This window comes from Lactuca serriola, chromosome 3 (genome assembly GCF_051521515.1).
Source record: "Lactuca serriola cultivar US96UC23 chromosome 3, Lser_US96UC23_V15, whole genome shotgun sequence".
Classification (NCBI taxonomy): Eukaryota; Viridiplantae; Streptophyta; class Magnoliopsida; order Asterales; family Asteraceae; genus Lactuca; species Lactuca serriola.
Window position 1 is genome coordinate 579,540 of NC_136410.1, and position 12,539 is coordinate 592,078.

Below are 12,539 nucleotides of genomic sequence, written 5' to 3' on the forward strand. Positions count from 1 at the left end.
GAATAGATAAGATTCTATTAAGAATGAGTTGTCATTTGGCAAATATGGAAATGTTTCCATATTGGAAGTTGGATGTTGAGAGTCTATGTCTAGATTAGAAACTTTTATGCAAGAAGGATGTTCAAAGGAATGTACTTTGAATGTGAGACTTCGCGTCTATGGAATTTTCTTGCAACAATTTCTGAGAGAGTACTTTGTAATTTCATTAGCCAAGTCTTGGTGACTTTTGTGCTATGACTTTATGAAAGGATCGTTGCATAAGATGTTAGAATCTAGCATATTCTAATAGTAGCAAAGAACCTTGTGTTCTTACACTTATGATAAAGATTGGGAATTGTGAAATGAGCATCATTGAAAAGGTTTTTCAATTGATCTATTTCACAAAGTAAGGACCATAGGAAACATAGTGTGCATGCTTTATGCATGGGACAGCTATTGTTGTAATTTGAGTAATAAGTTGATTTTCTGAAACAGTAAACGATAATAATAAGTAGTCAATATGGTGGTTAAATAGAAGTGTTTTATTTACTCTCACAAGTTTGAGGCCATATAGGATTAAGTATTATTCTTATGTTTCAGTTTGCATGTTTTGACTTCCAGAATAACTAGGTTATTCAAACATCCACATTCAGTCATACGTTGGGAGTAGGTATGAATAAAGACTGTCATGAATATGTCTATAGATTGTCTGAAGTGTTTAGACATAGCACAAGTTTGCTGCAGAGTTCATGAGTGCTTTGATAAGATTAGAGTATTGGATTAAACCCACGCTCACTTGGATCACTTCATAGATTTATCACGAGTGATTAGTGAGACGATAATATATTATATTCTTGAAACCGAGACGTGTGAGTTGTTATTTGTTGGTCGGTTGCACATTGATAATAAGTAAACGCACCAGTAACTTGATGTTATAAAACTTATTGTTGTGTGTGATTCGATCAGTAAATTCAAGCGAGCATTTGAGTCGAAGTTTATCCATTCCTTTCATCCAAAGTGGGATGAAAGCGATATATGTGGGCCTCTCGATGATTTAGTGATGACACCTAGGCGCTTGGCCAATCCGGGACTAAGTTGATGTGTTCAATTGTAGTCTGTTGTCAGTCGTCATAAATCGAAAGTCGGGAAACAGTATAGAGAGAATGATTGAAATTCATGTCTTTTGTCTATACGATATCTTGAGAATGGAGGAATAAATAATCCCTTATCTAGAGGACACGCTATCTGATAAGATCAGAGTTGACAGCGGCTTTTGAAAGCTACAATTGCTGATCAGGTTCTGAAGTCATACGGAAAATAGTTATTAGACTTATCCAAGTGGGAGACTGTTGGATTAGTGTCTAAGTCCATAACTATTTTGGTATGTACTTGACCCAATTATGAGCATGGTCCTTTTGGGTTGCCTTCACCATAGCAATATGTAGGATGATTTAAGGAGAGAAAGGTTTAAATATAATTTATTAATATATTATGAGAATAATATATTAAAGGAGAAATCATATTGTTTAATTAATATTAGTCAAGAATTAATTGATAATTAATTTTGTGGCTAAAAGAGATTAATTAAATTTAGGGGACTGGACTGCAATTATTGGATAATTGAGTTATTGGGCTAAGGAATGCAAAAGGAACAAGGGGTGAACGAAATTATGATGGGAGCCCATCATATTTTCGTCCATGGCCTTATCCAGAAGGTTCCATGGGCTGCTTAGAGTTTAAGCTGTCCATTAGGGTTTTGACTGAAACCCTAGCAACCCACACAAGTATATAAAGGACCCCTTAGGCCCCAAAAACGTGGACAACTGATTCTCTAGGGTTTATAGTCGTTTTTGGGCAGCCTCCTTTCTTCTCCTCTTCATCCAAGTTGTATATGGTGTTTGTGACTCCATTAGAGGTGCAACACTTGAGGCACTAAGCTTTCTAAGGCCAATCCAAGCAAGGAATTGATTGTTATTGCTATATAACAATCAAAGGTAATTCTATATACCCTAATTTAGTTTATAATATGTTAGATCTAAGTTTATTAGTCTTGGATTCAAAGCATGTACAATAGAGAAACCTAGATCCAAGCATTAGGGTTTGTATGAGCACATAGGACTGTTCTTATGCATAAAACCTATCAATATATATATATATATATATATATATATATATATATATATATATATATATATATATATATATATACTAATTAATTTACATCAATTGTACAAACAGACAATATAAATATAAGGTCTAAACATAGATATTTTATTTAAAAGTGGTAATTTTTTATTAGATAATAACTAATCTTAAAATCTAATAATTATTACCCGTAAAAAAATTATTCTTTAAAAGAGCTATTTATTAGCGTCGCTTTGCGCGGGCACACATCTAGTATATGTTAATGTAAATAATATTTTAATTATCAACATATGTGAATATAAGGTATATTATCACTTGTAAATATAACATGTAATATTCACATGTAAATATATAATTTAATTATCAAATGTGAATATATTATGTGCTATTCACATGTGAATATGTCTTCACACATGAATCAATTCATGTATGATTAATAGTTACATTCATATACGAATACATTATGATTATTAATAAGTTTGATTTGTATTGATATGTTAAACATGAGAAGAAGACACATGGTTTGTGAATTATTTTAATATAATGGAAGTGTGTTATTTTACATGTAACTTCAACATTATATTGGGGTAGACAATATATATTGGATAATGAAAACCATTAACATGTGAATCTAACATGATAAAAGTTGATAAATATATTAAATTATACAACACTCACATGGGATGATAGCAACTATATTGTCTTCACTTAATAATGACTTCTCTTTTGGACCAACCAACCATCGCCCTTGTGACATGAACCAACCATTGATGAAATTTGTTTCGTGTGTTGAAGTATAACTATCCTCTGATTAACATGTAAATACACATAAAAAATGTTAATATATATAAGTTAAAAATAAAAAATGATTTATTCATATGCAAATAATTACATTGTATATTCATATATGAATAAACCATGTAATCTTCACACGTGAGTATTATAGGTATATTTATATGTGAATGTTACAAGATATATTCATTGTAAATATTACATGGTATTTTCACATGTGAACATTACATGGTATATTCACATTAGAATATAGAATTTATATAGTATTCGTTTATGCTTAAACCTCCCTATGTAAATTTAGCATATAAACAAAACATGTAATGTAAGATTCATATGTGAATATACCAAATAAACTAAATGTAAAATGTAATATTCAAATGTGAATATAAATTTACGTGTGAATATACCATATAAAGAGAATATATCATCTAATTTTCACATATGATTATACCATTTTGAAAAAGATATCATGTAATATTCATATATGATTTTGGCATATAAAGAAAATATACATTCACATATGAATCGATATATGTTTATTAAGATGAAAAAATAAATAAAACTTTTATCAATATGTTACTCGTATATTCATATGTGAATATTAATGTTATATTCACATGTAAATATTATTGGTATATTCATATGTGAATATTACATGATATAGTTATGAATATAAATTTTATTAAGTATTTAAATGTGAATATACCTCGATATATGAATATACCAGCAAAAAATAGGATGTAAATTTCATATGTGATTATACCATATAAAAAAATACAAGCACATATGAATCTATATATATATATATATATATATATATATATATATATATATATATATATATATATATATTAAGATGAGAGAATAAATATGAAATGCTATGTATTATTCACATGTGAATAACATATAAAACTATTTTGACACTCTATGGAGCATTTCATCAAACATTTAATGTGCATACAATTAAGGAAAACATGAATAATTGAAAACAAAAAATACAAATAAAACCAAATCATGTCCAAATCGGTGACAAACTACTATATTTGAGATCTACGTTTAAGTAAAAACCATCTGGAGCATTTCATCAAATAGTTGTAGTGCATAAAATTAGAGTTCAATAACATTGAAAACCATATTGAAGTAAACAAAAAAAGTACAAATCAAACCAAATAAACCCAAAATTGATGATAAACAATTACATTGAGATAATAAAAAAGTAGTTTTGACGTTTTTCTAAGCTTAAGTTCGATATTTGCTTGAATTCAAAATATTGAACGTGATTATATAAGTTGGAGGATTGATATAAACCCGATCTTTCGTTGATAATCGGTGATGGAGTTCTGATTATGTTGAAGTAGAACCCATGGATGAAGTTGTAGATAGCAAACATTGAAACATAATTGATTAGAAATGCTCTAGATCTGATGATGTTGAACTCGCGATTCTCGATATAGTGATTGATAAGTTCTAATGATGTTGAAGATAGGTGATTGTTGATAATTGATTGTTTTGAAGATATGATAAAAAGTTAAAAACGTGATTTAAATAAGTCAAATTTCATTATTATGATTTAATTTGATTTAATTAAACTATTTATTTTTAGTATTTTTACTTAAAAAGAAATGATTGACCTACGTTTGTTCTTGCGTTCTGGATCTTATATTTGTTCTCGTTTGAACATTCATCTCTCTCTCTCTCTCTCTCTCTCTCTCTCTCTCTCTCTCTCTCTCTCTCTCGCTCGCTCGCTCGCTCTCTCTCTCTATCTATCTATCTAATATGTTAAAAGTTAAAGACATAATTTTATAAGTAGAAGTAAAGATATTATATTAAAATTGAAATTTAGTATATTTATTATTACACTTTAGGTTTGATATTTATTTAACCTTATTAACCAACTTATAATAATTATTAGAAAGTCACTACGATTAATCAATTTTAACTATTTACAATATATTACTTGGGTTGTTTAAGTTAAACTAAAATTTATATTTAAGTTGACCCTGTAATATTATATTCAAATTAATAATTTAAGTATTTTATACAAATTGTTCCAAATTTGTATCTTTAAAATGATAATCGTTACATCCAACAATATATTAAAACTAATAAATTAAGTATAATATTTTAAAAGTTAAAAAACATAACTTTATAAGTAGAGTTAAAAATATTATTTTAATATTGAAATTTAGTTTATATATGATTACAATTTAGGTTTAATATTTATTTAATCTTATTAACCAACTTATAATTATTATTAGAAAGAAATTGAAAAGTCATGGAAGTTTCAAATGAATGTGGTGAAAGGAAAAATGTTTCCTTTAAAATATAGTATGGTATATATATATATATATATATATATATATATATATATATATATATATATATAATGTCACACTTTACATGGTAACGATGTCAAAAGTTGAACCTAAAGTCTGAAAAACGACATCCTTAACATATCTTATATACATATTAGTGTTGTATTTTTTTTTCTTGTTTTGCATTTTAACATTTTATGTTGGCCCAACCACATAAGGCTTGGTGATTGATGGCAAGAAGTTTTAGAAATATGGGTTTAATGACACTTGGAAATTTGAGAATCGTGATTATCACTTTCAAATTGAAGTATTTGGGTGGTACTTCTAAATCCTCAATTGGATAAAACTCATATAAAAATCAGAGAAAAAGAAAGAGAATGAGAGTGTATGTTTTTCGTGAGTACTAGCTCGACCCCAACCAAGGGCTCTGCCGCTTGGACCCCGCCAGGGGCTGCCGCCCCATGGACCCCGCTCCCAGGGGTGCTGCCCCCGTCCTCCTGTTCATTCAGGGGGTTCACCTCTAAATAACAGTGTACTTTGAATCTTGAATAAACTTAAACAAGTGTGCACTCTGCACCTTCCTTACTTGTTTAATATTCATCAAAATTGATTTTTGTCAACAAGTCAACCCATTACACTTAAATACAATTAGTGAAATAATTCACCAACAAGAAGTTTGTGCTATGGCACAATTATGAATGTGTATGCTTAGCACATCGCCACCTCTCCCACATCTTTACAAACTGAGGAAGGCATAATGGTCGACCCAACAATCCACTTTCTTATCGCTCAACACCAAGTTGACATATTTATAATGTGTGCAACACATGAATTGAAATGAATATTCACAATTAGCGTTAAAAGTCGAAATTACTTTTTTTTTATCGAGTTGGTATTGTTAAATGATAAAATCACGTAATTTTTCAACTTATTAAATATAATTACTTTTAAAATATTTATATAAAGTACACACCTATATGTGGCTAACGAAAAAAATCGGGGCAATAATATTATTAAGAGGATGTTTGGGATTGTTTATTGATTTATTAGATTTTTCAAAAAGTCAATAAATTAGAAAAGTGTTATAAGAAAAATATTTCTTGAAATAACTTTTTTTATGAAAGTATAAAAATGTTGAATAGAAAATTAAAGAAAAGTTGGCTTTTTGAATGACTTTTGACCTTTTAAAAATAATATTACCTTTATAACTATCCTAAAATATCCATCATTTTTCTTATTTTGGTCATTTTAGATGTATAAATTAAGTCAAATATTTTTTGAAAAGCAATTTATTTACTTATTGGTTTTTGCCACCATGAAAAATAGACCAAACATTTTTTAATATATATATATATATATATATATATATATATATATATATATATATATATATTCTCTTATCTTCTAATAAAAGACTCCTAAAGTTGCCACTTGTCATCTTCTTAGTACTTATATTTGCCACGTGTCGTTTTTCTATACTCAATTACTCTTGTGTTCCCGCTCAAACTAAAATTTTATCTTAATTTCTAATTTGTTAACTAGATTGCATAAAATCAGGAAGTTTCCAAACTTTGAGCCGAATTTATGAAATTGATAACGCCTCATATTCTCTTCTTCTATGAAGATTTATCCACCGTCTCCCTTATAAATCTAAAACCCTAAAACCTCAAACCATACCTTTGATTCAAAAGTTCATATCTTAGAAATCTACCCTTCCAATGACATTCTTTATATTGAGGTTAAAGATTTACTGTTTTAGATTACAAACTTCTCTCTTATTCATAGATTTTTTTTCCCAGTAAAGACTAATTAATAATGTCAAATTCACTTTACCGATAAATCGAGATCTGGACATTCAAGGATTTCTTTTATGAAGACGTAGAGTGAGGGGCGTAAAAGAAAAGGAGGGTGGTTTTTCTAGATTTGCATCTTGCTCAAAATTTTCTTTATGTTCAGGTGTTCACCAGATCTTTGAACACACAACAAAAAAAACTTCAGGTAATATATAACCCTTGAAATAGCTATTTTTCTATTTTCCACTTCAGGTGATTAGGCACAGTAGAGGAATTGGGCGCATTGGTACTATTGACCATGGCTTTTTGCAGTTCAGGTAATTTTTTACATGCCACATTTATGTAACTTTTTATTGATTTTACTAAGACCATCAATGTTTTCATTTTTTAACCCTGTAGGAGTATTCTCAATTTTGATTTTCAGGTTCATCTACAATATCTCGGTAAGCTTTTTTAGTTTTGTTTCTTTTTCGAAAAAGAACTCACTATTGACCCTCTACTTTTGATGTGTTTCTTTCTTTTTATCAACATGAGAACCGGAAAGACTAAAGAGTGGATGTTTTGGTTTGGTAACATTTCCATGGATTTATCAATATCATGTTCTATTTAACATTTTATCTTTTTATTTTTCAAGTTATTTTTCAATCTCCTTGCATTTGTTTTATTATGTGAGAAGATTCTTTTTTTTTGATATGATGGATTTAATGGAGATCTGGTGCGCTATGCATATCTATTAAGACAATTCAAAAGATCAAATTTGTGTGCAAGAAATTTTTATACCGAACTACAAATCTAATAAATTTATATGCATTCTTGATTTATTCATATTGGTCACTCTACTGTAATACATGGTCTTTCCTCTATCTTGATTCCCATTTAACCTCTTTACATCTTATAAGTTAAAAGTGTTAATATGCTTAATTGGATTATATACTTGAATCTCTTCACTGGAACATATAATTACATCTCATGTGTAGGTCTTTACATTTGATTTGTTAGAATTTTTCTTTATCAGTATTGAATGTCAAATTAAGATTGTTTTCATTTTTTATTCATGCTTATTTGTTTGTTTAGTTCTTATTCATATAAGTTTGATTGTTTTTATGAGCATTGGTAATTTTTTTATTTGTTTCTTGAAAAATATATTGCTAAAGAGAGTTGTAAGGTACTAAGATTATCAGTTATGGGTGAAGGTTTTTAAAGATTGGTTGTGTGGTCGATTATGTAATTCCATTTTGAAATGGAAATTGCATTTACAACTGCTCCTTTTTTTGGTCAATTTCATGTACCTACTGCCCATCTTTTTGAGATTTTAATGGAACTCTTAATTTTGTATAAGACAGTCAATTGTTTTGTAGCAAAATATGTAGATTTGGTCCCACCTTTACATCTACAATTACATTTGTTCTTCCTTTGATCTTATCTATTTTATATTTTGTGTACACTATGTGTTTGATTAAATGCTTAACCAAAACTATATAGTAATATAATCCGTAAGTTACTGTCTTTTGTTGTTTAAGTGTAAGATGGACCAAACTGAAGACATCCTACAATGAACACAAGGTTTCTTGAGTTGTCCATGCATGCTAGATTCTCATTTAAATATATAACTGTATTTAGGGTTAAATCACTTAAAGATGTAAACATAATATTTAACACGATATGTTTGCTTAATGGAATTGTTGAATTAATGGAATGGCTAATTCAATTGGAATGAAAGTAGTAGAAAAACAAAGGAAAGCTCATTGATATTTATTTCATTTATCCCCTGATTAGGCTAAGTGCAATGTGAGTGTGTGTAGATGCATGTGAACGTATCTACATGTGGTGTGAATGTATCTATATATGATTGTTGGTGGGAAGGGAGGGGTATATTGGTCATTTTGAAACAACCAATGAATTGGTGTGCATGTGATTGTATATGTGTATGGCCGTCGCAAGGGTGTTTTGAACTATTTGGTTTGTCAATCTGATTGAAAGGTTCATCTAAAAAAATGAGGAACTCAAGAGTGTCACTACAAATGTGGACTTTGTTTCTAAGGTTATAGAATTGCACATATATAAACGTCTTTCATTTTAGTTTAAATATTGAATGCTTCTTTCTTTTTCATGGAAGGATAGCTTTATCACCACAAAATTTGAAATTATGAAACTCTTTTTTTTTTATAAAAATAAAAAAAAAAATGTATTTGATTTTTTTCATGTAGACGATTACTTTTGGAAGTTCCTAATTTTGCTTTTCATATTTAAATAACTAATTGCAAAATTTTAATTATTGACTTTGTTTTTATATTATGTAAATTTAATTATTATTCCCGTGCAACACACGGGTTATAACCTAGTATATATATATATATATATATATATATATATATATATATATATATATATATATATATATATATATATTCCTATCAACATAAATCAATAAACATTTTTTTGCCTAAAGTCACTTTTAGAATTAAATAATTAATCTCAAAAACCCTTTAAATTTCAAAATATTGTGTCAAAAACAAGTTTCAACCAAGATTGTAAAAATCGTTAGCTGGTACCAAGTTAGTTGACGGAAAGATAGCTTTATCACCACAAAATTGAAATTATGAAACTCCTTTTTTTTATATAAAAAAAAATGTATTTGATTTTTTTATGTAGACGATTACTTTTGGAAGTTCTTAATTTTGCTTTTCATATTCAAATAACTAATTGCAAAATTTTAATTATTGACTTTGTTTTTATATTATATAAATTTAATTATTATTCCCGTGCAACACACGGGTTATAACCTACTATATATATATATATATATATATATATATATATATATATATATATATATATATATATATACTAGGTTAAGGATTAGTCGGTCTAGTCGGAGATTAGTCGACGACTAGTCGAAGACCTTATTGTAAATTCGTTAATTTTTTTAAAAAAAAATATGCCTAATATAGTAATATCATAACAATATTTATAAATATTGTTAATATCATAACAAAATAAATTAAAATCATTAACATAATACCAATCACTTCTCAAAGAGTTTCTATTAAAAAAGTCTCTTCAAAGTATTAAAAATTCACCAACTTCTATACTTATAGTCATTGTATAGACGGTGAGTAATCGTTAGACACTTTCTAATTGGCTAGATAGCGATTAGGGACTAAACAAAGATTAATTGAAACCTAGTCGATATTTTTACAACACTGTTGTGAACTATCTTGGATTTAATTTTTAACCAATTCTTATTTTTTTACAAATATTGTTTCTATAAAAGTGTAGTCTTTCAATTCCTTTATTCCAGAATGCGTAATCTAATTACAAAAAACGATCATGCATCTCGTGGATTCAAGTGTAATACGTGTTAGCCAACTCAAGTGGGTGATTAAAATCGTAATAGTTCGAGACTGTTGTCCAACCCCCGATCCACCCGCTGGTTAAAATGGCAAAAGTAAAGCGTACACATAATCATAAATCGTAATATATTTACAATTCTATATATATATATATATATATATATATATATATATATATATATATATATATGTGCCTTGTACGATATAGAATTGAGGTAGGCCAAGGCCAATCTGGGTATATAGTGATAAGTCATCGTCAAGCCATAAACAACATTATCTTACTTTGTTTTTCACGGCAATCCATTGTCTTTTAACTCCAATGTTGTACTTTTTTTAACGTCATTACATCCCATGTTGCATTAAAAACTCCAATTATCCAATTATCTTACCCCACATCACCCTATGAATTATCTTATTTGTCCTTTCACACACACCAAAACACTAAAAACTGAATCGAATCTCTATAAATTCTATCTAAACTTGCATATAGATACACACACACTCACCCACACACATACCCACGCACTCGATTTTCTCAACACAATAATTAATCCGTTCTCTTTCTCTTCCTGTGCAGCTTTATTTGAGTGAAGACATGGGGTTGCACCTAGTGGCTCTGGCGAAGGTGAAACTCCTAGGGGTTTCTAAGCTCCATGGTGCACCATTTGTTGCCATCTTGGCATGGCCATTCTTTCTAAAAGTAGTATTGAGTTTGAAACCTTTTCAAAATCTTATCATGTCTGTGGCACAAGAGTCGAGGCTTTTTGTGTTTCAGTTGAACCAGATAATCGGTTTTCAAGCTGCTGGTAGATCTAGAGCTGATCATGGATTTGATGGAAATAGGAGAAGATGGGAGCGAGTTATCCGATTAGTGCAGGAAAGGTTGCCGAATGTTGGCCGGTCGATGCCGTTTGAAGATTATGACCAAAGCTTGCAAGTTCTCTCGATTGTAGCCTTTTGAGGTGCCCTATTCATTTCATTCTAGTAATAGTTAATTAATTTATCACGTTTATCATTTAATTAGTACATTATACATACATATACATCGGATTTTAATAATATATTTTGAACTTTACTGAATACTGATGTACCTTGTTCTTTACGTACATAAGAGAGTGAGAACAAAGTTCATGGCTTTTCCCAATGCAAAAGAAGAGGACAGCAGGGGTGCATTGATTTTGTTTTTTCTTTATCATTTGTTATCCTTTGTATCAGTTTTATACATTTGAAGCTACCAACAAGAGATTACTTCATCGCACAAGACACCTTTTTGATAATCGACCTCACAAAAAAAAAAATTCAGAAAGATTCATAATTTATAGAGCTTAAACAAACTGGTGATATATATAGATTGGTCAAACGAGAGCAAATTGTACTCAAAAGCTTACAATCTTTTAAAAAAAGAACATGAGTATGTTACGAGATAATTACAAAAATGACAAAATACATGCGCATTAGCGGCGCTTTTCAAAATTATTATAAAATAACCATATAATTCTATAATTCTAGAAAATGACTTAGCAAATTCTCTGAGTTTATTAGACCATCCGTTATACCCATCACATACCACATACCACATATGTGGTGGGTGTCACATCAGCACCACATTCCACTACCACTAACATGGGATACTTACCACTAATACACCACTCCACATTATTATTTTTATTTTTTTTTTAATTCAAAATACAATAAAATTACTTTTTTTTTAATTCAAAAATTAAAATAAAATTACATTTTTTATAAGTAAAAAGCATTCATTTTTTTAAAACTATTTTTTCATTAATTATAAAAATAAAATAACAACTTTAAACTACATTACTTAGTTAATCTAGAAAACAAACATTACATTAATAAGAAAACGAACAAACATACATATAAAAATCCTAATCGTCGTTCATGCTATGTTGGTACAAATGTTCCGCGACATCTTCTCGAAGATTGAAACACGTTTCACTGTTATGAATTTCAACAACTCGCTCCATAAAAGCATTCGTTCCGGGTACGAACTCCTCAATTGGAACGACAACGTCGTTCGGATCATACGTGCAAATCGCTCGACCTTCATCTTCAATAATCATATTATGCATTATAATACATGCTAGGACCATTCGCTTAATTCTTTCTTTATCCCAGAGTCGTGTAGCATATTTCACTACATG

The 12,539-nt window shown here is 29.0% G+C and overlaps 1 long non-coding RNA gene across 1 annotated transcript; it reads left to right on the plus strand.

The window, feature by feature from the left end:
- The first annotated feature begins 10,713 nt into the window (after nucleotides 1–10,713).
- LOC145091296 (uncharacterized) lies at nucleotides 10,714–11,654 on the plus strand. The gene is made up of 2 exons (XR_013702101.1): nucleotides 10,714–11,339; nucleotides 11,490–11,654. It is a non-coding gene; the product is annotated as an uncharacterized LOC145091296 (long non-coding RNA).
- The last annotated feature ends 885 nt before the right edge of the window (nucleotides 11,655–12,539 follow it).